The 27,852-nt window shown below is 39.7% G+C and overlaps 1 protein-coding gene across 9 annotated transcripts in view; it reads right to left on the bottom strand.

The window, feature by feature from the left end:
• Positions 1-27,852, bottom strand: part of KIAA1217 (KIAA1217 ortholog) — a 316,988-nt gene that overhangs the window by 163,667 nt on the left and 125,469 nt on the right. The window lies entirely within an intron of this gene.

The following is a 27,852-nucleotide window of genomic DNA, read 5'->3' as shown; positions in this document are numbered from 1 at the left end:
CCCCATCCCTTTCAGATACGTGTTCCTGCAATTATTATTATGGTTTAATTCGTATTTCTTTATTTTTATTATTTCCACAATTGTAGATGTCCCCATTTTGCCCCTCAGCCCACCTCCACCTAACCCCCACCCTCCTTCCCTCTGGCCATCACCACACTGCACACTGTTGTCTGTGTCCATGGATTACGCATATATGTTCTTTGGCTAATCTCTTCCCCTGCAATTATTATGTAGTGTTGTGTTTCCCTTTTGAAAGAACAAATGAAAGACCAGATGAAGAATACTGCTATTTTCTTGTTGACCTGTTATGTCATTACATCAATGTCCCTTTCATGAAGGCATGAGCAAACCATGTTTCTTCTAGAATATGAAACAGAAAAATAATTTGTGTCATGGAGGAATAATAACTATTCCTTTGTTCTATAATGAGCAGTGAATAAAATATCATGTATATTGGCAAGGCTGAAACTAAATTTAATGTTCAAGTCAATCCCAGTTTGCTGTATTCACAAATTTGTCTCCCTGGCCTCTTGATTGTTAGTTTATCCACCTTCGGCTGGATGTCTCTTAGTGGCCAGCTGCCTTGACTCAATCAGTCTCTCTGTTTATTTTTGAAACAAGAAGGTGTGCATTGTAAACAAAGAAACAGTTTCCCAGGCTTTGGCTCTCACAGTGCTCATTGGAGAAGCCTGAGCAAAGCAGCAGATGCCTCTGCCATTCAGAGAGCCAGGAATGCACTTAAAAGCCTTGGGGATAAAAGGTGTCTGTGTGAGGATTGCTGTTATTATAGTGATGAAAGGGAAGGGACCTGCTTGCAGGCTTTGAAATTTCAAGTCAAATACAACCAACATACCAAGTAGTGCAAAATATGCACCTTTGAAGGCCTCCTGACAAAAGCCATTATTAAGCTCATCCCTGCAGCCCTGGCTTCAGTTCTTGTTGGAGAGAGCAAGTGGGGCCTCAGGCCCAGGGGTGGTGCCCAAGAGCTTAACCACCTTGTTGTGAAACCAAAGAGGTTTGCTCTGATAACAGAGGCCACCTCCCTTAGCCTGTTGCAGAAGATCTGAGGACGTCCTCACTACCCGACAAAAGAAGGCCACCTGGAGCTGGTCAGGGAGTACTTGGTGCCCAAGGCCACCAAGCCTTGTTCGGTGCTGGTGGCCAGACCCCTTCCAGACATCTTTGGAATATAGTTTGTTGGTTTTTTTTCCAATGGATATTTCCAAACACACCCCACCACCAACTGCCCTCCCAATTTTACCAGAATAATTTTACAATGAAAAACAAAAAACAAAAAACAACCACCTTGTGAAAGTTCTGACTAGCTTCTCAGCCTAAGGGTTCTTTTCCCTCTAGTCCTGCTAGAGGAAAGAATACCAGGGTTTGGAGAGAAGGAAAGGAGGACAAGATTTAGAAGGAGAGGACTTTTCTGGTCACCCTATTCTTTTAAAATGCAGACTCCAATCCTGACAGGCACTGGCTGTGCAGCCCCACATAAAACCCTACTTTTGAATGTTAGTTCTCACTTTTGTAAATGAATCAGAATATTTACTTAAATACTTGTGGTGAGAGGCAACTGAGAGATCTGTCAGCCAAAAATTGACATTTAACTCCCTTTATGGCAATGCCCCTTTCTGCAGGGTGTTTCTAGATGGCTCTGTTCCCTGCCGTCCTTGAGGGGGGTCCCATGGCTGGTGGGGGTCCTGTGTGAGAGGAGGGGATACCAACCAGGTGTCCACCTTGCCTTTTTCTTTGTCGTGTGAAGTTGGTAAATGAACAGTTCTAATTTCAAAATAGGGAGTTTGACATATGCAGAGGCTCTGAGAGTTAGTTACTCCTTTACCAGAGGGGAGGAAGAACCCCTTCCAGCCTCCACCCCTAATTTTTATCCACTCCTTCCCCAAGCCTAAATCATACTCCACTATTAGAAAGCAACTACATCATTTTGTTCTACTTATATTAATTATGGAAACAGAAGAGTGATTTGATAAATATTTATGTGAAAGTAAGTTAAAATACTCTCACAATAAATATAAAATAAAAATATAAGGTGTTAACAAAATATTAATAATGCATAATTGTAACTTACATGCAAATGCTTTTAAAAAAAAACCTTGAAAGCATTCTCCAGTATGTCATTATTTTGCTGTCAAAATTATTGTCAAAAAATAACAAAAGTCAGCACTGAGAATTCATTTTTTTAAGCATAAGAAAATAATAAGAGGGACCCCAAACTGTATTTCTGACGATGGGAAATCTCTGATCCAACAACAGGAAGAAGGGTGAATGGCAGTGTACACAGTTGTACAGGAGAGTGCCCCAGGATTCTTTTCTTTTTCTGCTTTTTTACTTAGTGTGCAATGTGTGTGCAAGGCCATTGTAAAGATACTTCTATTCTGCATGAATTACGGAAATGTGGGAATAGTGGGGGAAAAGTAAGCTGACAGACCCTCCAGGACTTGGACAGAGTAGTATACGACTGAATCTCTGTATTTCTCCTAGCTCAGCTTCTACTTCTCCGTCCATGTGTTTGGGCAGGGGCTTTCTAATTTGGGCTAAACCCTAAAAATATCAGAGACTGACTAGTAACAGAGAGAAGGCAAACAGGTCAGTGTGGTCTGGTCACCAAAGACAGACTGAGTGAGAAGGAGGCCATCTTTGTATGCAAGCCCAATAGCTGAACCTCACATTACAGACCAAACGGTTCTGCCCTGCATCTGGTCGGGAGGCAATAGAGAAGCAGCCCACGTTTGGGGGGCAAAAAAAGTGTGGGTGACCAGGTGCCAAAGGATCAGTGGGCACAGGTATCCAATACCAAGCCAGGTCTCTAAGCACTGAAAATTCTTCCCACTGCATTTCAGTTTTAACCTTTTAAACTGACCTATGATGAAATAGAGAACATTGAGGATTTTGAGGAAATAAGATGTTGAAAAAATATGGGGCTAGAGTACATAGAGTCAAATCCTAATTCTGTTACTTACCAGCTCTGTGAACATGGGCAAGTTATTTTAACTTTCCCATCCCTCGGTTTCCTCAATGTGAAATAGAGACCATAGCACACCTATCCCCTGGGGTTGCTGTTTAAAAAATCAATGCTTATAAAGCACTTAGAAGAGTGCTTGGTGCATAGAAAGTTCTATATAAATGTGTCTGTTCCTGTCATGTGTTTTGTGGAAATGTATGTCAGTAACATGAACTTGACCCAGAACTGCACGTACTGGAGCTGGGCAAAGGAAGAGCTGTAAGAGCTCCAAGATGGTTAGAATGATGCTGGTTTCTGCTTCGCTCCCACAACGACACTGCCTTGAGTAAGCTGGTGAGGACGGGGCCTCCTGTTAGAGAGCCCCACTTGTCAGATGACTGTGCCCAGATCTCTGACTTGCTGTGGCATTACTGCTGATTCCACAACTCAACTTGTGAAAAATAAACAAAATATTTCAAAGCAAGCATGCAATTAGTGTTTGTTTTAATAATAACTGTCACAATAAAAAAAATCACATTTCAGAATGCAAGCATTTTGGCTTTGAGAGGTTTAAATCTGGGCTCAGGCAGACCAGGCAAAGTCCAGGCACTCTGTTTAGTGGCTGACACTGATTAGAATGCCACACACAGCTGGGCAAAAAGGCAGGCGGTGAGGCGCAACTCAATGCAGAAAAAAAGAAAAGATAGGGTACTAACTCGCTGAGATGATTCAATTTTCATCAAGTACCTTTGAATGTCAAGTTCTGCCTGTAGAGAGATCAGCATGCACTGCAAAGCCTGCGTATCAGGAGAAAGAGAAGAGAGAGAGAGAGAGAGAGAAAAGAGAGAGGGTGAAAACATGATGAGAAAAAGAACAGATTGACCAAACGGACCATCTATTTGTTCCTGATGAAAACGTAGCACAGCTGACTTCTCTCCTCTCCAAAAAAAAAAAAAGGTAGTGACAGTGGCATCTCTGTGTGTTAGAAATGCCAAAGCCCTGACTGGCAATGAGTTTCCCCTAACATATTCTGCCACAAACCCATCTATATCCACCTTGTCATGTGAGAACATGTCACATGATTGGCCTGTTGCCCTGAGGTTGTCCCAAGGCTGCAGGGGAATTACCAGAGCCAGAATGAAATACCAGGCCTAATAGAGTCTGGTGGTGAGCCCCAACTGCCAGCTTATTGGCAGTGGCCACTGGGACAATGGCCTTTGGGCTGTTCTACAAAGACAGGCCTGAGAATGCGGTGGTCTGTGTCTGTACTTTGCCACGCAGGATGACGACAAGCCTTGATTTCATGACTAGATGCAATGTGAATACTTATAGGAACAGAGATCAGAATTAGAACTCAGAAAACACATTCTGACATCGAAACCTTCAGGGTGATTCTGGAGTGTACGGCCAGTTTACCATGTTTACTGTGCCGGTATTTAAATACGTCAATTCTTGTTCATCCACAGACTAATTCTGGCAACTTGTTTTGTTTTTTTTCTTTAAGCATGGTTGTAAAATATTTTTGTTTTTAAAACAAATGAAAACTTCTATAATCCTCATGCAAGAAAAATAACACTTGCATACAAAATCAGCCAATGAGAAATGAAAATAGATCTTAAAGAGATATGGGTACATCAACATTCAGAGCAACATGACTCCTAATAGCCAAAAGGTGGAAGCAACTCAACAGATGAGAAGATAAACCAATGTGGTATACTCATATAATGGATTGAAATAAGCAGTCAAAAAAGACCAAAAAAAGCACAGACACTGTAGGAGCCCAGTTACGTGAGTCAGTTCACAGTGATAGGAAGTAGCGTGATGGTCGCCAGGAGCGGGGAGTGGAGCAGAATGGGGAGCTGCTGTATAATGTGCATAGGGTTTCAATTTAGTGAAAGGAAGACAGTTCCAGAGACTGGTTGCACAACAATGTAAATGTACTTAACACTAATGAACTGTGTACACTTAAAAACTGTTAAAATGCTAAATGTTATGTCATGTATATTTTTTCCACAATTAAAAAGAAAGAAAAACAATCAGCCAAGGACATGTCATGGCTTGGCAGCTCACTTCATCTATTACGGCTCATGCGTATACACAGGCAGCCCTCAGAGACACTGCAGGTTTGGTTCCAGACCAACACGATAAAGCAAATATTGCAATAAAGTAAGTCAAATTTTTTGTTTCTCAGTGCATATAAAAGTTATGTTTAAACAATATTGTATGCAATAACATTATGTCTATGCAATACCTTAATTAGAAAGTTTTGGTGAAAATGCTAACACTAAAGTGGAAATGCTAAACAACACAGGGTTGTCACAAACCCTCAATTTGCACAAAACACAGAATTGGTGAAGCACAACACAGCACAGGAAAATAAAATGAAGTGTGCCTGTATCCATAAGGATAATCAACATATGTGGAGCCTTTAAATAACATCTGAATTGAATTACCATATTTCGCTGTGTATAATGCACTCTTATGTATAGTGCACACCCATGTTTTTGGCTCAAACTTTCAGAAAAAACCTTTCTCTTTAATTTTTTAATTCTATTTATTTGTTTACTTATATTTAGAAATAAAACCAATTATCATATTCCAGGGTATTATTTTGCATAGATATCGTTACTGCTTCCTAGAGTTATACTTTTAACGCATAAGCAGAAATAAAAGAAATAACATTATATAGATACGGAATTAGTGCTACCCATATATAATATGCACCCTTATTTCCCCCTCAAAAATCTGGAAAAATAAGTTCACATTATATACCACGACATATGGTATGTAATATTCATGATTCATACCAGTAATATATACATGTACATATGTAATGTGTATATATTTCTGAATAATTCTATATTATTTAGAGCCTAATCTCACATCTGTTAAGCACAAATAAATAGCCATGAGAAAAAAGAACATCTGAACAAAAATAGCTATATCATAAGACAAAAAGCCCCAAAACAGGTCTCTGGACAAGAACTGTTCTAAAATATTCTACCTAGAATGCACTTAGAGGTTAAAAGAGCAAAAGAAAACAGAGGGACTTTTAAGGCAAAAGGGAAGTGACACCATTGGAAGAACTATGACCTCAGCTAGACTGACCTCAGAAAAGTTCTTTTTGCCCTGGCTGGCGTGGCTCAGTTGGCTAGAGTGTCACTGCATACACTGAAAGTTTGTAGGTTCAATTCTGGGTCAGGGCATATACCTAGGTTGTGGGGTTGATCCCAGGTCTGGGCCTGTGAGAGAGGCAACTGATCAATATTTCTCTGTGACATTGATGTTTCCCTTCTCTGTCTGTCTGTCCTCTGTCTCTCCCATTCCCTCTCTTCCCCTCTCTCTGAAATCAATGAAAATGCCTTGGGTGAGGTTAAAAAAAAAAAGAAGAAAACCTCTTTTCCAGGTAAATATATTCTCACTAGAAAGGTGACGAAGGTTCCTGTAGAGCCCTCTGGTTCTCCTGCCCCAAAGTTTACAGGCTGCATCAACTATAAAAGAAATATTATGAAGTACAGCACAAATGATAAAAGCCCTGTATAGGTACATGATAAATAAAAGTGCAAGATTAAAACAGGATGATAGATTTAAAGAGCTGCTATGGACAGAAAAGGGGATAAAAAGATACAGAAATATCACAGGGTTTCCATCACAAGGAGATGGGTAGTAGAATGGTTGAGGGCAGAGAACCCAGGAGAGCCATAGCCCAGCACAGAGATGCAAACAGGAGTGGGAGGAGGGGACCAGCCCTGCTGACTACAAGCCCCCAACCTCTCTGCACACAACATGCAGCAGAGGAAGCTGCAATAACACAGTACCCAGACTAAAGGGCAAGGAAAGTCAGTAAAGCAGAGTAGGCCAGAATCCTCTGGGATTCAAGAAAATAGGGGCCAGAAAAACACACAAGTGGTCAAAGGTTTCAAACCCTGGAGCAAATCCCAACTCTGTCAGTTGTGTCTTTTCTTGTCTTCACTGACTGAGGCCAAGGGAAGAGAAGCAGGAACAGTCTCCCAGAGGCCGAGTAGGAAGGACCCAGGGGTGCTGGAGAGAGGTGGGAGTTCCTTTTCATAAGACGCAATGGAACCTGAGGCCACTGGAACATTAGCCTCCATAATGACAGATCAATTCTTTCAGGATCACAAAATTTAAATCCCAGAAAACCTTTCCACTTCTCAGCAGCCTTCGTCTGCATGGAAAATGTTTTGAGCCCTATTAGGTTTTTAGCTCTAGAGTAAGATAACAGAGAAAGAAAACTGGATTTTCTTAGGCCAGTCACATACTCTTGTTAAATCAAGTGTGTAGAACTTAAAAGCCTGATTTATGAATCTGACTATAAAATAGAAAATTGTTCCTAAAAAAATTAAGAGTGGGTGGGAAAGGAGCTGAGCATCTTTGAGCCGCTTGAGAATTATAATGACAACCAAATACTTTATCAATATAATGAGCTTACATCGAGATTAAGGAAAAAATGCAAGACTTACCACCTCAAGAAAACAGCTGGAGCATCAAAAATAATAATGATGTAAAAATTAAACAGGACACTTTGATTATTTCAAAAACTCCTAATAAATCCAATGAGTATCATAAGAGGAAAATGGCAGAGACAAACTACAGAAGCTTGTGGTTATACTGAAGGTTACTTGAGATTTCACTGAAAGGCTAAGTGAGGCAGGAAGCAAAAGGGGTTCACAAGTTTCTTTCCTGAGAACAAAAGCAAAGACAATGAGCCTGAGAAGAACTGATCAGAAATAGCAAATAGGGGGCAAATGCCCGATGCACAGATGTAGCAGAGAGAAACAAAGATGAACAGACAGTATTTATGACAGGAAATGATGAGCAATATCTATTTTTCTTTTGCTACATCTATTTCTGAGTTTTGTATAATAAAGATAATTATATAATATATGAAAAAGTATCACTAAGTGACAAAAGTGACATGTAGGTCTCCAGTAATCAACAATAAGAGATAAACTTTAAGGAATGGTGAAGATGGCTAAAACTTAAAAACTCACCAAAAATTTCTGTTTTGTTCACAAATCGAACATTTTCTGATATCATTTTTACTTCTAGTCAACTTGTGACTACTTGGAAGCAGTTTCACAAGGTTTAACACTAATTGTGGCTAATGAAAATACATTCATGAAAACAATCATAAGATCTAGTGAAATCATATCTGTACTAGGAGTCCCCTAAACATTGTAATTACACAATAATCCTTGAGTTGTCCAGCATTTCTTCTTGTGACATGAAATCTAATTGACAGAGCAGCAGATTAGATTTTTATTCATGTTTCCAAATTTATTTCCTTTTCCTCCTCTATTACTGTTGTGCACAAGAACAAAAAATACAGTAGGAAGGGCTCTTGATAGCTAACTGGGCTCAAAAGCAAACAAACGAATGAAGCTTAGCAGCCATTTCTGCAGAGGGGCCTCTTACACAAACTGCATTTCACAGAGAAGCTTCTTACACTGAACTGCCTGCCTGCACTGTTTCTGTCATCTGAGCCAGCCCTTAAAAAGGAGTTCCTGGAGTCCTAGACTTACCAATGGACTGAGGCTTTTCCCATTCAATTGGAGCTCTGACCAATCAGAATGGCCTTATTCTGGCCAATTACAGACCAGGGACAGGGACTTCGGTTTAAATAAACCGGTTTTGCTGTGGTCCATAGCACATTCCATCCAAGACTGAAAGACTGCCTTTCTGGATAGAAAGACCACATGGGGGCATTGTCGTTGTCATGAAAATTCACAGCTGTGCTGTAGCACTACTGAGCTGTTCCATGGAAGCGCTGTTTTCAGATCCATGCTATATTGCAGTTGAACTGTTTGCCCTAAATACAGTGTCCTTCATTGCACCCGACGTTGGGGATCCCTGTTGGCAATTGAATTAGTGCCAGTAACCATCAGATGACACTGTCAACTTCTTTGTTCCATATTTTACCAAAGAATTGTCAGTATTAGTTTCCACTTAGATAAAGATTCAAGGAGTGAAAAGTGCTATTTTTATCAAATTTTATAAAACCTACTATCCCCCTGCTTTCTAAGTCCCATAAGAGCTATTGAATTTTTTAAGCCTGATTTTCCTTCCCTGTAAAATGGGGACAATAATAATATTTACTTCACAAGGTTGTTGTGAGGATTAAATGAGAGTGAGGCATGTAAAACACAATGTACAACTCCTGGCTCAGACTAGGAATGTAAGTATTAAGAATCACAAGCTTTAAAAAAATTGCATTTTCAAAAAGATGCTTTACTTTAATAAATATCAAATGTCTTATAATTCTCCATACCCTTTTGATTCAGCCATTCTATTTCTGGCAATTAACTTTAAGAAAATACAATAATCAACAAGGATGTACACAATGAAGCTGATCAAAGTAAATAACCACTAACAATGAAGGAGCCAACTCTAACAATGCAGAATAAAATTCACACTTATAATTACGTAGAAAGAAACCATGTTAGATAAAACAGCATGTGGAAGTTTTCTGTCTATGCATATAGAAAAAAATAGAAAGATATGCATGAAAACGTTTATCCACATGGGTCAGGAGATTACACATGATTCTTTTAGTTCTTATATGTTCTTTCTAACATTTCTAGAATATATATGTATTACTTTTTTGTAAAAAATAATTTTGAAAAGTCACCTGGGGTTTGGTATCAGATTATTTAAGCTTGTTTTACCAGGATATTATTTAAATAGGTACAGATAAATTTAAGAGGGAGAACAAGATTATACCCATTCGAGAGCCTTACAAATGGGAATAGGAAAATCATCTCTAGATTCAAAGCCTCATTATACTTGTAATTTAACCCTTATTTTTTTCTCACTTTAATTATATATTACTTGCACCACCAGGGGGCGCCTTGAATTCAGCAAACACCCTAATGCAGCTTGTGGAAAAATTAGGTTTACAGTTGTGAGTACAGAAAACTCGGTTTATTCTTGTATTATTATTTATCAATTATTGTATTATTTACCATGTAAGTAACTGTAAACTTCCTTTTGCCTCACTCTATACAATCTAGCATGATGGAAGGAAGCAGCTGAAATCCCAAATTTAGGAAACAGGGCACACTCCACATTGACTACTCAGTGAATCTTCTTTAAAATGCCTCACAGGGTCTCTTGTACAAACCCACGTGGCTGCATGTAACCAGTCTGTGAAAAGCTATACCACTTGTGTAGGTATCGCCAATGATAGAAGGAAGAGCACTGATTTCTGCAAGTCTAATAGATTTAATAAAATTGCCAAAGAAAATTTATTAGCCTCTGTGATACAAAACTAAAAAACACAACAAATGCAAATACTGGGAAAATAGTCTTAGAATTACATTTATCCTAAAGACACAGAATTATATCAGTAACTGGAGGACCAAAGCAATTTCAGCTTATTAGGGGTAAAAAGAAGGTTCTCCATTGAGAAACCCTGTTGTAATATAATTTCACTTCTAGTGTCTGCCATGACGAAGTAACCACTTGAGCTAAAGTCGACCCTAATTTCTAAAAGTGTTCGAAATACTACAGATGGGGGACTTCCACCAAGATGGAGGCATAGGTGGAAGCACTGTACCTTCTCCCACAACCAAGTTTAAAAACAACAAAGTTTTAGCAACAAAAACGCAGCCAAACCACAGAAAACTGAACTACGCAGAAGTCTGACAACAACGAACCCTGCAGCCAAACCGGTAAGAGGGGCAGAGCCAGCAGCAGAGCAGGGTCGGGCAGGAAAGATCCATTGGACCAACCCGGGCGAGCGACCCAAGTGCGCCAGCAGCCGTGGGCGGATCCCAGGTGTGGAATAGCAGTGGTGGACACACTGAGGGCTGACCTCAGTCACACATTCCCGTGCAGATAAACCGGTGAAGGAGCGAGCAGTGAGACAGACCGCGCAGGCCCCAGCGGCAGGAAGCGGCAGAGGGAATCACCATTGTCCCTCTCTGACCCCGCCCCCTAATACAGTGTCACAAACCAGTGACCTGGGTGGCCCCGCCCTGGTGAACAACTAAGGCTCTGCTCCTCATACTTAACAGGCACGAACAGAGCAAAACATTATGGCCCAAGAACAACTCAGAGCCCCAGAGCCGATAAATCTAACCAATGAAGAAATAGCCAGACTTTCAGATGCACAGTTCAAAACACTGGTGATCAGGATGCTCACAGAACTGGTTGATTTTAGTCACAAATTAGAGGAATATATGAAGGCTAAACTAACTGAAATGAAGGGAAATACACAGGAAACCAATAGTAATGGAAAGGAAACTGGGATTCAAAGGAGTAGACCAGAAGGAGGAAAAAAATGACCAAACAGAAAAGGATGAAGAAACAAGAATTCAAAAAAATGAGGAGAGGCTTAGGAACCTCCAGGACATCTTTAAATGCTCCAACATCTGAATTATAGGGGTACCAGAAGGAGAAGAGGAACAGCTACCAGTGGAAAACTTATTTGAATAAATAATTGAGAATTTCCCCAAGCTGGCAAAGGAAATAGACTTCCAGGAAATCCAGGAAGCTCAGAGAGTCCCAAAGAAGTTGGACCCAAGAAGAAACACACCAAGGCACATCATCATTACATTAGCCAAGATTAAAATGGAGAGAATCCTAGAAGCAGCAAGAGGGAAGGGGACAGTCACCTACAAAGGAGTGCCCATCAGACTGTCAGCTGATTTCTCAAAAGACATCTTACAGGCAAGAAGGGGCTGGAAAGAAGTATTCCAAGTCATTAAATTCAAAGGCCTACAACCAAGATTGCTCTATCCAGCAAAGCTTTCATTTAGAATGGAAGGGCAGATAAAATGCTTCTCAGATAAGGTCAAATTCAAGGAGTTCATCATCACCAAGCCCTTATTATATGAAATGTTAAAGGGACTTACCTAAGAAAAAGAAGATAAAAAAGATGAACAGTGAAAGGACAGCAAACTCACCGTTATTAAGAACCACACCTAAAACAAAAGCACACTAAGAGGACAGCTAGATCAGGAGCAGAACCATAGAACTGAAGATCACATGGAGGGTTAGCAACAGGGGAGTGGGAGGAGGAGAAGGGGGGAGAAGGTACAGAAAATAAGTAGCATAGATGGTAGGTAGAAAATAGATAGGGGCGGGGCAAGAATACTATGAGAAATATAGAATCTAAAGAACTTGAGAAACATGGTCATAAACTAAAGGGGGAGGAATGGTGGGGGAGGGGTGTACAGGGTGGAGGGGAATGAAGGGGGGAAGTAGAACTGTAATGGCATAATCAATAAAATATATTTTAAAAAAATAAAAAATCAAAGTGGGAAAAAATACTACAGATGGAATAACATTAGGTATCTTTGTGAGACTTTGTAAATGATGTAATAATAATCTTAAAATACAGGATCAACTCTGAGGGACTCTCTGGGGTAATGAACAAATGAAAAAAGACTGCAACATCTAGCAATGAGTTCCGGGCAGGAATCTGAATAAGTTTTAATTTCCTAGGAAACCTAAGTGACCTTACAGTGAATTTAGGATGGTGGTTGGGAGTTGTAACTTCTGGAAAGAGACAGAATTGGGCTTGAGCCCTGGTTTCAACACAACATCTATGAGATCGTGAGCACACACGTTAATTTGGAAATGCTGCCTTGGTCATGTTTCACACGCAACTTCCTCAGCAATAAGATAATAAATATAGTAATAATGTTGTTTACATTACAGTTTGTTGTATGAAGTGATATGACTTATGAAAAATGCTAAATCCAGGGATATGCTAGGCATATTGCAATAACACAGTTTACTGCCTAATAAAAGCACAATAAATATTCGGACTGCCACAGATCTTGCGCCAGTATGTGGCCAAGTGAAGTGTCTGAACCTCTCTATTTCTATGTTCTCATGAGTCAAATGAAAGTAAGCAGTCTGATTTTTTTTTAAAGCAAATATACTTCATCTACTTACGCATACAACAGAGTGCTGGCTTTCAAAGTTGTAAGGTGGCAGGATTACACAATTATTTCTATCACTCTGCCAATGTCTGCAAAAATAGATTTCAAAGTAAACAAGTAAACCTGCCGTATGCTAGGTGGATATTCAGTCAGTTCTCCCTAGAACCACACCACTGTTCATGCCCACTGGGTCACTACCATGGGCAGCCCTCTGCACAGCAACTGTTAAATACTGTAATATTAACCCTGGTCATTGATCTTCAGGACTATGTTTCAATATCCATCCTTCCTACCTCGTGGAGTATGAAACTAAAATCATGCAATAGTTCTACGAGAGATTTAAAAAGGTTAGATCCATGCAAATAAAATGTGCCATTGAGATAAACAAATGCACTGGCTATCCAGTTACATAATCATTTATAAGATGACTGATGTCTCACAAGGAGATCTCAGAGTTCTTTCCTGAGCCTCCACATTCTGGCTTAACAGAGAGGGAACGCAAGTGAGCTGACTTGGAAATGTCCCTGCCCAGTGTTTTACACAGCCTGTAGAAAGAGTTAACCCAGGGAACCTCCCCAAGGGTGACAGAAAGTCTAAGGATGCTCCAACCAGGCACAGCCTGTGGACATTGGATGACCAGTTCCTCAAGGATTCCTATTATTCTTACATAGCACTTTGTACCAACTGACACACTAGATCTTTTGCTTACTTGTTTGTTTTTTGTCTCCCCCCAGCCCCCAGTAGGTAAGCACCAGGAGAGCAGTGCTCAGATGTTAATGTCTACAAGGAATGGAAGGAGGCACTGTTTGGGGGGGAGCCTTGGCTTGATTTGACGGTTTATCCTTGTTGGGTCTGAGGTGTTCAGATATGTGCTCCAGGCAGCTGTGCCTACTCCGGGTGCCGGCCAGTGAGCTCGCCTCCACGCACATCCTCCTCCCAGCCAACCTGCAGACTCCCCTCCAGCCACCACTCAGGGCTCCGTGCAGAGCATTCCAACCTGTCACCCCACCCCGATTCCCCGTTGCTTCAGTGATCCTTGGCTGCCCTCACACCTTCTTGAAAGGAGAAAAATCTCCATCTGATATGGCATTTATGTTGGGTAGGGTTTCTCTTCAATGGTTCACCAAAACCCTCCTTTCCTGGAACATTAAACTCAAGTTAAACAAAAATACTCAAAACTCCTCAAGAAAAACAGAGCTTCTAAAACCCAGGTTTATATTTCTCCCTCATTATTACAAAGGCTTTGTAACATAGTCCGTCCTTGCTCCCATAGCTGCCTGTTGGTAAGGTGCTGCAAGGGAACCATGCTTCCTGCTAGAATGGCAGGCGCCAGTTAACACTTGCCTCTCCATGATCCTACCGGGTCTTACTTTAAGAAGCAGCCTTCTATACTTGAGCTGTGACTAAAGATAACAATTTTAATAGGGAGGAGAATAAGAGAGCTCAAGGCTGGGCCCTGTCCTCACTTCCCAGCTATTCATCCCCAGAAATAGCCATAGTATTTAGGGTCAACAATTATTGTGAAAGCTGACAAACTTTATTGGGGAAAAAAATGCTTTCTTATACAAACAGTATCTTTGACAATCCCATTTCACTGCTAATAGCAATCAGGCAAGGGAGTGATGCCCTTTCTTAAACTCAAAGACTGACTGATGTTATTGAAACAGACAAGGAAAACATGGGCCATGGTCAATGGCAAATCTGCAATGCTTAAACATTTTCAGTCTAATAAACACAACATAACTGGGGCTCTCATTACAAATTAGTGCTTTTAACACTGCAATTAAGGAAAATAATCTCTGAAGGAATAAAAAGAAAAAAAAGAGTGGTAGCTCTGTAGCATGATTTCCAAGTTACTGTCCCAGAGTTCACACATTCTCCTGACTGAGTAAACACTCTCAGTTATTTTTAACGTCCAGCCTAATCGTTTGTTCATAAAACAAAAGGTAAAGATTCCAATATTTTGGAATCAGAAATTTAGATTCTAGTAGTTCTTGGAGAAGTTTAACATGTGTCCCTCTAATTACAATGAATTAAAATAGAATGCACATAACAATTCAACTCTAAACAGACTTGGCTAATTGTCTGGAAATAGCAGGAGCAGGAAGCTAAAAGCAGTCTGTGAGAACACAAACTGCCTCTGGCCCTACACTGTGAAGCCAAGAGTGAGATGGCAGAGAGAAAACAGCCCCGTAGCAAAATTAGCAGTCCTGTTTATGGCTCCTGTTTATCATCTTAAGTATGGAACTTTCAGAGCTGGGGGGCAACTACAGTTCACAAAAGATCATCAGGGTTCTGGGTGGTGCCATTGAAAGGCTTTCAAAAGCACGTTTAAGAAGATTACCAGCTTCCCTTCCCAGAGGAGGGAACAAAAAGTTAACGGAGAACTTCCCTGCCACTCCTTCCATCAAAATACAGAAACAAATTGAAAATATCCAATAGCACAAATCTAATGAGCAATATGCTTTAGAGAGAAAGAAAAACAGAAATTGTTACTCACAAACAAAATATATTATTATTGAAAAAGGATTTTTGTTTGGTTGGTTTTTACCAATGGGAGTTACAGTGACACTGTTATTTCACAGGCACTTCTGTCAGGGCCTTCTACCTGCGTTGCCTCATCTCCTGTTCTTTTTAGAACATCAGGCAGGTACCATACTGGAGTGTTAATGCTAGGGCATGAAATGGCTTTATCTTCCCTTCTCTAAAGAAGGTCTGGGTCAGCAGCTTTGGGGTAGAGTGAGGGTAGGGGGACCTGCAATCAGGGATAGAGAGGAACCATATCACTGAGGTGGGTGCTCCTTGTTGGTCTCAGCACCTCCTGCATGAAATACTTCTCTCCTCTCCCTGTGTCTGGGAGACACAGGAGGTTGGTGTAGGTGCAAGGCCAAAGTGAAGGCATATGCGGTCCTTATGGGGCTCTTGGGAAAGATCTCAGCACCATTCAGCCTCCAGCACTCCTTAGAGAACCCACAAGAAAATGGGCAGGCTCCAGCACCACCACCCCCCCCAAATCCCCACAAAGCCCCACTCTCTCCTTTGGTTTGCATTCCCAGACATACAAGTTTAGGACAAAATTGAGAAGGTTAATCATAATGTTCAAACTATTTGTGCCATCATATTTCAACTCTTAGTCCAGGATGTTTGACATGGAATCTCCCTCTTCTTGACCCCTGGTCCCTCATAATTTACCAAGTTTCATGATGACCTTCTACCTCCTGCGTACTGCTAATAAATCTTCTTGCATATCAGCAACTACAGGACGACAACAGTTCATTTGCCTCTGGTAACAGTAACTCACTCTTTCAAGGCCAGGTTGCCAAGCAAGTATAACCTTGACTCTCCATCTACTCCTCATTTGACACTGACATTCTCAATATAGGGCTTACTTTGATGTGTAACTGAAGACCTTTACAACCCAGAGCAGAGGACAATTGAAATAGGGCATTTCATTGGTTGGCATTAAAAAAAAAAAGAATCTATATACAGTAGAATGATGGTATTCTGGGCACCATAATCTATAATGGTCAGATCAGCACCTCTTCATGAGAAGGTTTAAACTGTTTTGTTTTGTTTTTAAGTTTACCCGTAAAGTACATACACATTACACATACATACTTTGCAATTAATTGCATGGCAATGCAAGACTGTCATGTGGCCTGTAATTTTTCCATGTGTAACACTGGGAGAAGGTAGACTTTCTAAGGTCTGACTCTTTCTTTACAACATTAAAAGAGGAGTCACCCTCCTCTCCATTCATAAGGCAGTTCTTAGGTTGGCTGAGAAGACTTCAGGTGAAGGTATAATAATCCAGTTTAGCTGTGCTGTGGGTTTGCCTACTGGTCCCTTTCCCACTGCATGGGAGCAGACAGTGCAGCAGCAGGGGAAGGCAGGCTTCCATCGGGTGTTCAGAGTGGCCACACTGAGGGGTAGTCCTCGATAACCAAGGATGAAGAAAAGCAGCCCAGCTAGGCACAGTTGCCCATCCTAAGGGTGTCCAGAGGGCCCACTGCTGCCCCTGAGCTGTTACACCCCAAGTCAGGAGAATACAGTCCTTCCCCATTGTGTTACCAGCCACCAGCATGGATAGACTCTTGCCCCGTCTGTCAGGACTGAATCAGACCTGCGACAGTAAGGGTAGTAGCTTGTTGTGGATGGGTGGTGGAGAGTAGAGAATGATTTCATGGGAACTAAGAAGCCATCTTTGTTCCAGGAATGCCTCTCCAACCTGACAACTGAACCCTGCAAATCCATAGCTCCCTGGTGCGCCAAGCAGGGTCTCTGGACACCACAATTAAAAGTGCAGACAGTACTGGGAGAGATACAACAGTAGCCTTACCAGGCTGTTAGATTTAGTGTCAATAAGTTTAATAGCCTTTCTTGAGAGGAGATTTTGATCAGATGTAGTCAAGGGAGTCCAGAAATAACTGTCACAAAAGCAATTATTCTTTTTTTTTTTTTAACAATGTCATGGAGAATTCTCTGTATTTTTTAAAAAGATTTTATTCATTTTTTAGATAGGGGAAGGGAGGGAGAGAGTTAGAGAAATATCATTGTGTTGTTGCCTCTCACGTGGCTCCCACTGGGGACCTAGCCTGCAACCCAGGCACGTGCCCTGATTGGGAATGGAACAGGCCAGCCTCTGGTTCACAGCCTGCTCCCAATCCACTGAGACACACCAGCCAGGGCAGCAACTATTCTTTACCTCACTGTTTTTCATGAGTTCTGCCTAGACACGAGGTGGGGGAAAGTCTTGTATTCTCACTGGCTCTCCAGCTCCCCCTCTCCCACAAGACAAACCTCTCCATTTTACAATGGGCAACGGGTTCAGACAAACCTGTTGATTGAGACAGTGTCTCTTTCCTGCCAGCCATGGGAGGGCACAGCTACACCCACCCACATTGTCAATGAGCAAACGAAGACATGAATGAAGGATGATTTAGGATTGTGCTGTGAAGGGCGTGGCCATAGAGACTGGCTGCAAGTCTAGGAAAGAATGAAGCCCAGGGCAAGGAAGAAAAGCAAGACCCCAAAGGATGCCAAACAGAAGGTTTTGAATAGTCAGATTCCAAAAATCTATTCAAATCCAGATAGTCACTTTTACAAAGAGTAACATTTGAAATGCCTGGCCCATGTCAGCTAGCTCCAATGAAGGCAGGTGGACAGGATTTGGGCACAATCTGTTTTATGAAGTTTTCATGGTTCTATGACTTAACTTCACACTAACAAGAATAAGGCTGAGACTCACTAGCACAATACAGAGGAAGTACATATCCTATTTCAAGGTCCACTACTAATGGGTATGTAATGGGTAAGAAGATTTTACTATGTCCCTCTAAAGATGTCAAAAATTAAATAATGGACACAGAGTTTCCATGATTCTTCTGTGAAGGGCAGTTTTTCTCTATCACTGATATGTCATGGCTTGGGGAGCCCAAACTGATCAGGAAAATACCTCAAAAGTATGTCATCAACATAAAGACCTTGTAAAACTACAAACAGTCAAGACAGGTTTATCTAAAATGATCTCAGAACTAAAACACAATAAAAAACATCTTTCCATACAAGAGAAGTCACACTAAATAACCTTCCTTTGGTTAGTTCATGGTATAAACCAGGCTGCTTTTCCTCCCCCCTACTTTCATAGAGACTACCCCATGGCCTACTGGAATTACATGATATGAAAGAATATTATCCTTCCACGTTGATGTCATCATTATTTGGAAGTCAGGTCACACTTTTAAAACCAGGAAGCATCTGCAGCATATAAAATTACTTGCAACTTCTGAGGCTTCAGGGCCCACATCCAAAAGGTGATGAGTTACCTCAAAAATATTTTCCTCCCTTTCTCTCTAAATTATATGTATATTTTGGGGGGTGGAGGGTGGAACAAAAGCAATTTATAGCACCTTACCCATGGCTAAAGAGTAACATCCTATCAATGCCTGTTTTTAATCTCCTCACTTTCTGTTACCTGTGTTTTCTTCCAGGACCAGAATTTTTTCACACCCCAAATCTATCTCTTTTTAGCACCATTACCCAAAGGCCTGCTCTTTAGCTTTGGGACTAAAGGCATTCCGAGTACACACGCTTTTCATTATTGCTTAAATTCCTTTTCTGCTGACCATGATTGCATATCAACTTGCCAACAATCCCTACTCAGGAGAGAGATTCCATTCTTTTTAAGAAGAAAAATCATTTGGTACTTTATTTCTCAATGCAGTTCTCATTATATGAAGACGTTCAATACATCCAGCAGGTGACTCATTTTCCTTAATGGCTTTCAGATACCAGCATGCACATCCCAGCATTTACAATTTTACTGCCCAAAGCAGAGAAGGCAAGAGAGGCTATATGTTACCTAAGGTCATATATAAGATTTAATGAAGGAGGCTCCATATAAGTGTGTCTGGTAGAACAAGCTGGCCAGGAGCAGGAGACACAGGCTTGAAGTCAGCCTGTCCTAGATATGCTGTCTACCAAATTACTTAGCTGGACTGAGCCTCAGCCTTCTGGTCTGTAAAATGGCAAACCACCATGTGAACTATCCACAGTTTCAGTGAGGAGCAAGTGAGATAATGTCTGTGCCTGGCACATAGCACATGCTCAACAAACATTTCCCTTTTGCTCATTCTCCAACCTCTCTTCAAAAATTTTGCTAGAATATACACAGATTAGTGGATCACCAGGTGAGCGGAGTTGTTCTCTGTAGTACACATTGACTGGTTCTGCCAGTCATTTTTTCTTTCTTTCAAATGACCAAGGTTATCTATTCTTCATAGAAGCACTACATTAATGTGCATCCATTGTAATCAAAGTAACCTCCTATAAAAACATTAGATCTCAGCTTATTTTGCATGTACAGGTCTACACTATCAGATTAGTAACTTGCTCGGAGCAACATCTTCTCTTTGCTGGGACCCCATATTTCTCCCCAAAGTCATTGCTTTTCACTGAACCCATTGCTCATGGAACAGGTATGAGAATTTAACCTGATTATATTTGAGATCCACTCTTAACTTAGATTTTTTCTGGTTTCCATTATCTACAAGATCTTATGGGGTGCACAGGAAGTGTCTTTCCTGATATGTAGACAATATTTCTTCTTTTCCCCCAAGGCCTCACTAATTTCTAATCTAAAACTTTAATAACTTCTCTTTATCTTTTGGTTCACAGGCCCATGCTCAATCCACTGAGCTACAGCAGCCAGGGCTTCTTCTCTTCATTTTAAAGTAACTTTTACAAAAATATACAATAATTTTTAAAAGATCTCTTATACCATGAATACAGAGTAAAAAGGAAAAAAAATGTCTTCTGTAGGCAACACGAATATACCAATAATTGCGTCCTTTTGCTACACTGTGCTAATACACTATTCTAAAGCCACTGCATATACTGACAATAAAAATGGGCACGCACGCACACATTTCCAGCTATTTGTGTACATCAGGTTACACAGCAGGTATGTTCCAAAGAAGATGCATATAAGTCAAACAAACTTGAATGGAATTATATTTTTCACTTCTTAACAGGTTAAATAGTAGGATTCACCAATGCTTTTGCTTTTATTTATAGCTAATTTTCAATTAAATTTTTATCATTTCACATACAGCTATACAATAAGTTGATTCTATTATGTCAATATTGGAATGAAGAAGAGGAACTGCTATTTTGGAAGTAAATTTATTGATAATCCTTTCGGGATTAAGAATAATCATACTGTAAATTCAATGGGTCACTAATTATATCTTAGTTATAGTGCAATTTGCTGAAGGCAAGAAATAATACTCAAATGGCATATGCATACAGATACTATCTTGCTTATTCACTTCAAAACTCAAAGCATTTCTTCACAACACTGACATACAATTTGCTTTATGTCTGTGCACTTAAAAAAAAATCAGTACTCTCTCTTTTATCCTACTCCACGTTTCTTTCATTTTCCCTACCCCTCCTGCCAATAGAGAAATCCCTAGCTATTAAAACAAAATATTCGAAACACAAAAATCATGATATAAGGCCATACGGCTTGTGTCACTGCATCACCCCAACCATCAATCTCCCGCTCACCCAGTGCCAAATGTGGTGGGATCTGCATGCATGGGGAAGATAAATGCAACAAGTTTCCATTTCTTTCTTCCTCCAAGAAACATGAGGAAAGTGTTGAGTAAGGGAGGGACTCCAGGACAAGAGGATGTGAAATAATCTAAATGGCTCCCCCACGCCCATTTCCCAGACCTCCTAGTGTTGATCTCGTAGAGGCTTTGAGGGAGTCTGGTGAGCAAGATCACATACTATGTCTTTAAGGAAATAAACACACACCTCAAGCTTACAGGTAGGAACATATCCATGAAAAACACACCTTTCTGGAGTAGAGGGAAATCAATTCAAGAAAGCAAACATCTTTCATCAAGTGGCTGCCACCTTGCCCTTTGGCTTCTTTCATGGATTTTGTAGCTGTACTTGAAGTAAGAAAGATTTAAAGTCTCAAGACTAGTGATCAATTGCTGTAATTTATTTTTAAGGCAACATTTGGACTACTAAGGTGTGCATTAGGACTCACAATGATGACTCACAGTGACTGACAACAGTAAAAGATGAATCAGGAAGAATCTTCATACTCCATTTGGTTGAGACATACTCACATGGACAGTGGTAGTGTGTGTGTATATTTTATTGCTTAAAAGTGAACAAAACCCAAATGTCCATTGACCGATAAACGAAAGAACTATAGTATATACACACTATGAAATACTATTCAACCTTAAAAAGAAAGGAAATTCTGAGGTGTGCTACAACCTGGATGAACTTGAGGACATTATGCCAAGTGAAATAATAAGGGAGTTTCTACAGAACTGTGCACTGAAAAATAGTTAAGAGGATAAAATGTTGTTATGTGCATTTTACCACAATTAAAAATTTTACAAAATACTGTTGGCAATCAAAATAAATAAATACAGTAAGAGAGAAAAAATTGAGCCCTGACCAGCGTGACTCAGTTGGTTGTGTGTCATTCCATGAAGCCAAAGGTTGGCAGTTGAATTCCGTTTCTGAGCACATGCCCGGGATGCAGGTTTGTTCCTCGGGTGGGGTGCTAATAAGAGGCAACTGACTGATGTTTCTCTCCCCCTCTCTCCCTCCCTTCCCCTCTGTCTAAAAATAAGCAAATAATTTTTTAAGTGAACAAGAAAGAACTTCTAGCCTCAGTTTTTTACAAAGTATGTAAATATAGAAGGTGGGCTCAAGTGACAAATTATTCTTAATATATCATTTGTGATGTGGGGATAATTTCTTGCTTGTGTACATAGTCAAAACTAATTCTTAGAGTAATTGCTCTCTCCAGAGGGGAATGGCTCTGTTCTCAATCAAGTTTGAATAAAGATTTCAGCAATATTTCATTTCATCTAATGGTCTTTTTGGTATTTTCCCAATCTTTTGATTCCTTGAGGTATTTAACTATGCCTTTACCTCAAAAGCGGACTATATATGAATGTCCTTTGGACAGTCTGCCTCGGGAAGACTGCAGTTGGTTTATGCTGCCCTTCTTATCTCGGGAGTGTGGTCTGCATAGACAAATAGTGTAGTATTCACATCACATGGGCAGCTGGGCACTGGATACTGAGGGGAACTGAAACCGAACACTACAACTCTCCCTCAGGTGCCATGTGCTAAAGCTTTTCACAACCCCTTCTGTATTGGAGGCCGCAGTTTTCATGAAATCACTATGCTTGGTGTCTCAAGATAGTTAATATTAACTGCAAGGAGTTTTTTTCATGTTTGAAGATAAGACAATAGATTATGCATACCTTTAGCACACACCCACATTGCTTCTCTGATGGGGGGGGAGGATCTGGGACTAATGAGCACCTATGTTTTTTTGCACTTGAAAAGAAACAGTCAAACTACTCATTCAGTTTAGGATGATCTCTTGCCTGGACAGTTGATACTCAGTTCTCTGGAATAGTCTGCAGAGCTGATTCTCTTACTAACTGTAGCAATTCATTGAATGCACACAGTCTGTTTTAACTCAAAATACAATCCAAAAACACGATCCTACCATTAAACATATGGAAGAGAGATAGGAAGAAATGCCATTTATTCTCTCTCCATATAAATAGTAAGGTTTCTCCTCTAACTGTAACATGTACAAATAAGGAAATTTTAAAGCAGGGACTTTTCCTTGACCATGTTTAAGCACTGATCTGTGTAAAATTATTTCCTTTTTTAGATAACACTTAATTAGCATGACTGAAAAAGACTCTTTACTATTCATATTATTAACTAAAGGAAGGCATTAGGTTTTTACATTCCCTACAGTTAAGATCAAAACTGACTCTTGGAATCTACCCCAAAACCTCAATTTCCTGCTCTGGAAGAAGATTTACCTCAGAGAGCAAATAGGTCCCAACTGCTGCCAAAGCAAAGGCCTGTATATGAAATCAATCAGATCTGGGCAACCCATAACTTTATTTGATGTGCCACATAGTAAAAGATGCAACTCAAAAAATATTAATACTTTTCTGGCTGATCTCCCACAAATGTGTGTGTGCACACAGAATAAGCATATCTCATTTTATTGTACTTTGCAGACACTGTGTTTTTGTTTTGTTTTTTTTTTAACAAATTTAAGGGTTGTGCCAACCCTCTGTCAAGCAAGTCTATTGGTGCCATTTTTCAAACAGCATTTGCTAAGTTTGTGTCTCTGTGTCATATTTGGGTAATTCTCACAACATTTCAAACTTTTTCATTATTATTACATTCATTACAGTGATCTGTGGTCAGTGATCTCTGATGTTACTATTGTCATTGTTTTGGGGTGCCATGAACCACACCCATATTAAGACAACAAACTTACTCAATTAATATTGTGTGTGGTCAGACTATTCCATCAACTGGCCATTCCCATCTCTTTCCCTCTCCTCAGGCCTCCCTATTCCCTGAGGTACAATGGTATTAAAATCAGGTCAACTAATAATTCTATAATGTCCTCTAAGTGTTTAAGTGAAAGGAAGAGTTGCACATCTCTCACTTTAAATCAAACACTAGAAATGATTAAGCTTAGTGAGGAAGGCATGTCGAAAGCTGAGAGAGCCCAAAAGCCAGGCCTCTTGTGCCAAACAGTTAGCCAGGTTGTAAATGCAAAGGGAAAGTTTTTGAAGTAAATTAAAAGTGAACATATAAATGATAAGAAAGTGAAACAGCTTTATTGCTGATATGGACAAAGTTTTAGTGGTCTGGATAGAAGATCAAACCAGTTATAACACTCCCCTAAGCCAAAGCCTAATCGGAACAAGGGCCTAACTATCTTTAATTCTATAAAGGCTAAGAGAGATAAGGAAATTGCAGAAGAGAATTTTAGCTGGCAGAAGTTGGTTCCTGAGGTTTAAGGAAAGAAGCCATCTCTGTAACATAAAAATGCGAGGTGAAGAGGCGTCAAGTGCTGATATAGAAGCTGTAGCAACTTCCTCAAAAGATCTAGCTAAGATAATTAATGACGGTGAGTATACTAAACAACAGATTTTTCAGTCCAGATGAAACAGCCTTTCAGTCCAGATGGAACAAGATGGCATCTAGGAATGTCATAGCTAGAGAAGAGAAGTCAATGTCTAGCTTCCAAGCTTTAAAAAACAGGCTGACTCTCTTGTTAGGGGCTAATGCAGCTGGTGACTTTAAGTTACAGCTAATGTTCACTAAAAATCCCACTAAATCCCACTACTGCACTAAAAACCCCAGGGCCTTTGAGAACTATGCTAAATTTACTCCACCTGTACTCAGTAAATGGCACAACAAAGCCTGGATGAGAGCACATATAATTATTGCATGGTTTACTGAATATTTTAAACCTATTGTTGAGACCTACTGCTCAGAAAAAAAAAAAAGGGATTCCTTTCAAAAGATTACTGCTTATTGAGAATGCACCTGGCCACCCAAGAGCTCTGATAGAGATGCACAATGAGATTAATGTTGTTTTCATGCCTATTAACACAACATCCATTCTGTAGCCTATGGATCAAGTAGTAATTTGGACTTTTAATTCTTATTATTTAGAAAATACATTTCGTAAGGCTATAGCTGCCATAGACAGTGATTTCTCTGGTAGATCTGGGCAAAGTAAATTGAAAACCTTTTGGAAAGGATTCACCATTTTAGATGCCATGAAAAACATTTGAGATTCATGGGAAGAGGTCAAAATATCAACATCACAGGAGTTTGAAAGAAGTTGATTCTAATCCTCAAGATGACTTTGAGGGTTCAAGACTTCAGGGGAGAAAGTAACTGCAGATGTGGCAGAAATAGTAAGAGATCTAGTGTTGGGGACCATTTTGTGTGGTATCGGAAACTGTAACCTCGCACAGGGAAGGCACTGCCTGGAAGTCTCAACGGGAATACCAGGAATGCAGGTGGCAGGCACAACCCGATATTAACACCAAGGGTTCCCATGGGAAATCAGGCTTGAAGAATACATTGTATCCTTTGAAGCTTGCTTTGGTTTGTATAACCCTGTTGATATAAACCAGATGTTTAAGTTCAAAGCATAAGGGAGTGAACTCCTAATCTCATGAACTATGCCTTAATGGTCTTATAGGTCAGCATATCCAACAGACCCTGACCTGAGGCAGATCTGTGTTTCCTCAATTGTTATCTATAGATAATATCTGTTTTTTGTAACTATGGCCTTTAGGCATTGATTGATGAGTTTTGCATCTATACTGTATACCCCTGCACACACTGATCCTAGTAAAAGCCATTTTGGAGAAGGGCTCTGGGCATTCTCCACTAAAGGAATTGCCACCCTCTTTCCCACCAGAACAACAGATTGTGTCTGGGATGACTCATTCTCATTGACAATGGCTGGGAGCGCTCTGAGGAATGGGGCATCCCACAATCTAGAGTTAGTAATAGGACTTGAAGATGTGACTGAATTGTTGTAATTTAATAATAAAATTAAATGGATGAGAGTTGTTTTTTAGGGATGAGCAAAAGAGGTAAATTTTTTGAGATACTTTTTACTCCCAGTGAAGATGCTGTAAAGATTGTTCAAATAACAACAAAAAATTTAGAATATTACATAACCTTAGTTGATAGATTCAAGTTTTGAGAAGATTGATTCCATTTTGAAAGATGTTCTATGTGTAAAATGCTATCAAACTGTATCACATGCTACAGAGAAATCACTCCTACAAGGAAGAGTCATTTGATGTAGCAAACTTCAATTTTATTTTATGCTAAGTGAAATAAACCAGGAGTGAAGGATACATACCATATAATCTCACGCATAAGTGGAAACTAATCAACAAAACAAACAAGCAAGCAAAATATAACCAGGGACATTGAAATTAAGAACAAATGACAATAACCAGAGGGGAGGGTGGAAGGGATCATGGGAAAATAGGGAAGGATTGTCAGGAACATGTATAAAAGACATACAGACAAAGCCAAAGGTGTGTAGGTGGGGATGGTTGGGGAAAGTGGTGGTGGGGAAATGGAGACAACTATACCTAAACAACAATAAAAAATGTGGGAAAAAATGCCACCCCAACCTTCAGGAACCATCACACTGATCCGTCAGCAGTCATCAACAGAAAGGCAAAATTTTTCACCAGCAAAATTATGGCTTACTGAAGGCTCAGGTGATGGTTCACAATTTTAGCAGTAAAGTATTTTTAAATTAAGGTAAGTATAATTTTTAGACCTGTCATTGCACACTTAATACAGTATAGTATAAACATTTTTTTATTCACTGGAGACAAAAAAATTCACATGATTTGCCTATTTCTGAGATTTGCTTTACTGTGGCAGTCTGGAACCAAACCCACTATATCTCCAAGGAATGCTTGTAATGTCTTATTTATAGAACATTGTCATAGAAGTAAGATTCCAGAGAAAATTTTAAAAATATATTTTAGAAGCTATTTAAAAACCATCATATTTAATTTTAATTTGGCATATACTTAATCTTTAAAGCTTAGTATAAAGACAAAATTTAATTCTTTTTATTTCTTTTACTTCTTTTTTGTTACCTCGAAGAGATTTTTTTCATTGCTTTTAGAGAGAGGGAGGGAGGGAAGGAAGAAGAGAAAGAGAGAGAGAGAAACACTGATGTAAGAGACAAGCATCAATTGGTTGCCTTCTCATATGTGCCCCAATTGGAAATTGAATCCACAACCTGGGTATGGTCCCTGAATCAAGTCTGTGACCTCTCATCTATAGGATGATGCTACAACCAACAGAGCCACTCCAGCCAGGGCAAAAGTTAATTCTTTTTAGATGATACAATGTCAACATGAACAACAGTGCTGACAGTGAGAGAAAAATTGAAAACAGAGGTACCTTCATTAAATAGCCTCAAAATAGTATGCCTATGAACTGAGCAGAACAATGGCTAATGTTCTCTTTGCTTGACTCATATCTAAAAATACAGTAACTAAAACATATTGGAGTCAGAGGGAAAAAAATCAGTTCAATAGAACCAAACATAGAGTTCAGAAATAAACCGAAACAAGGAGAAATTTGGATCGCGGTCAGTGGAGAAAACATTAATTATTCATTTAGTGGCAGTGGCACCATTGACTAGTCACTTGGAAGAAGAAATAAAGCTGGACTCCTATTAAACTAAACTTCAAAATAAACTTCTTTAGTTGGATCAGATATTAAAATCTGATAGAATTAAACTCTAAAAGCACTAGAATAAAACATAAACAACCTTTTAATATAATATTTGAATGGGGAAGACTTTCCTAAAAATATGACTCTAATGGCAGAAATATGAAAGATTCTAAATTTGATTACATGAAAAATTAAATTTCTAGTAAAAACATCTTCAAGACATTCTGGAAAAATATCTGTTGCAAGTATGAGAAAAAGTTAATTTCTTAATTTATGACAAAATTCTGCAAATCAATATAAAAAACAGTAATCATCTAATCTAAAATGGGCATGAACTTCTGGTCAATGTAGGCAGACATGGCTTGTCTCTTC

The sequence above is a fragment of the Artibeus jamaicensis genome, unplaced genomic scaffold (assembly GCF_021234435.1).
Source record: "Artibeus jamaicensis isolate MK-2021 breed Jamaican fruit bat unplaced genomic scaffold, CSHL_Jam_final contig_867, whole genome shotgun sequence".
Lineage (NCBI taxonomy): Eukaryota > Metazoa > Chordata > Mammalia > Chiroptera > Phyllostomidae > Artibeus > Artibeus jamaicensis.
This window is presented reverse-complemented; position numbering and strand designations above follow the sequence as displayed.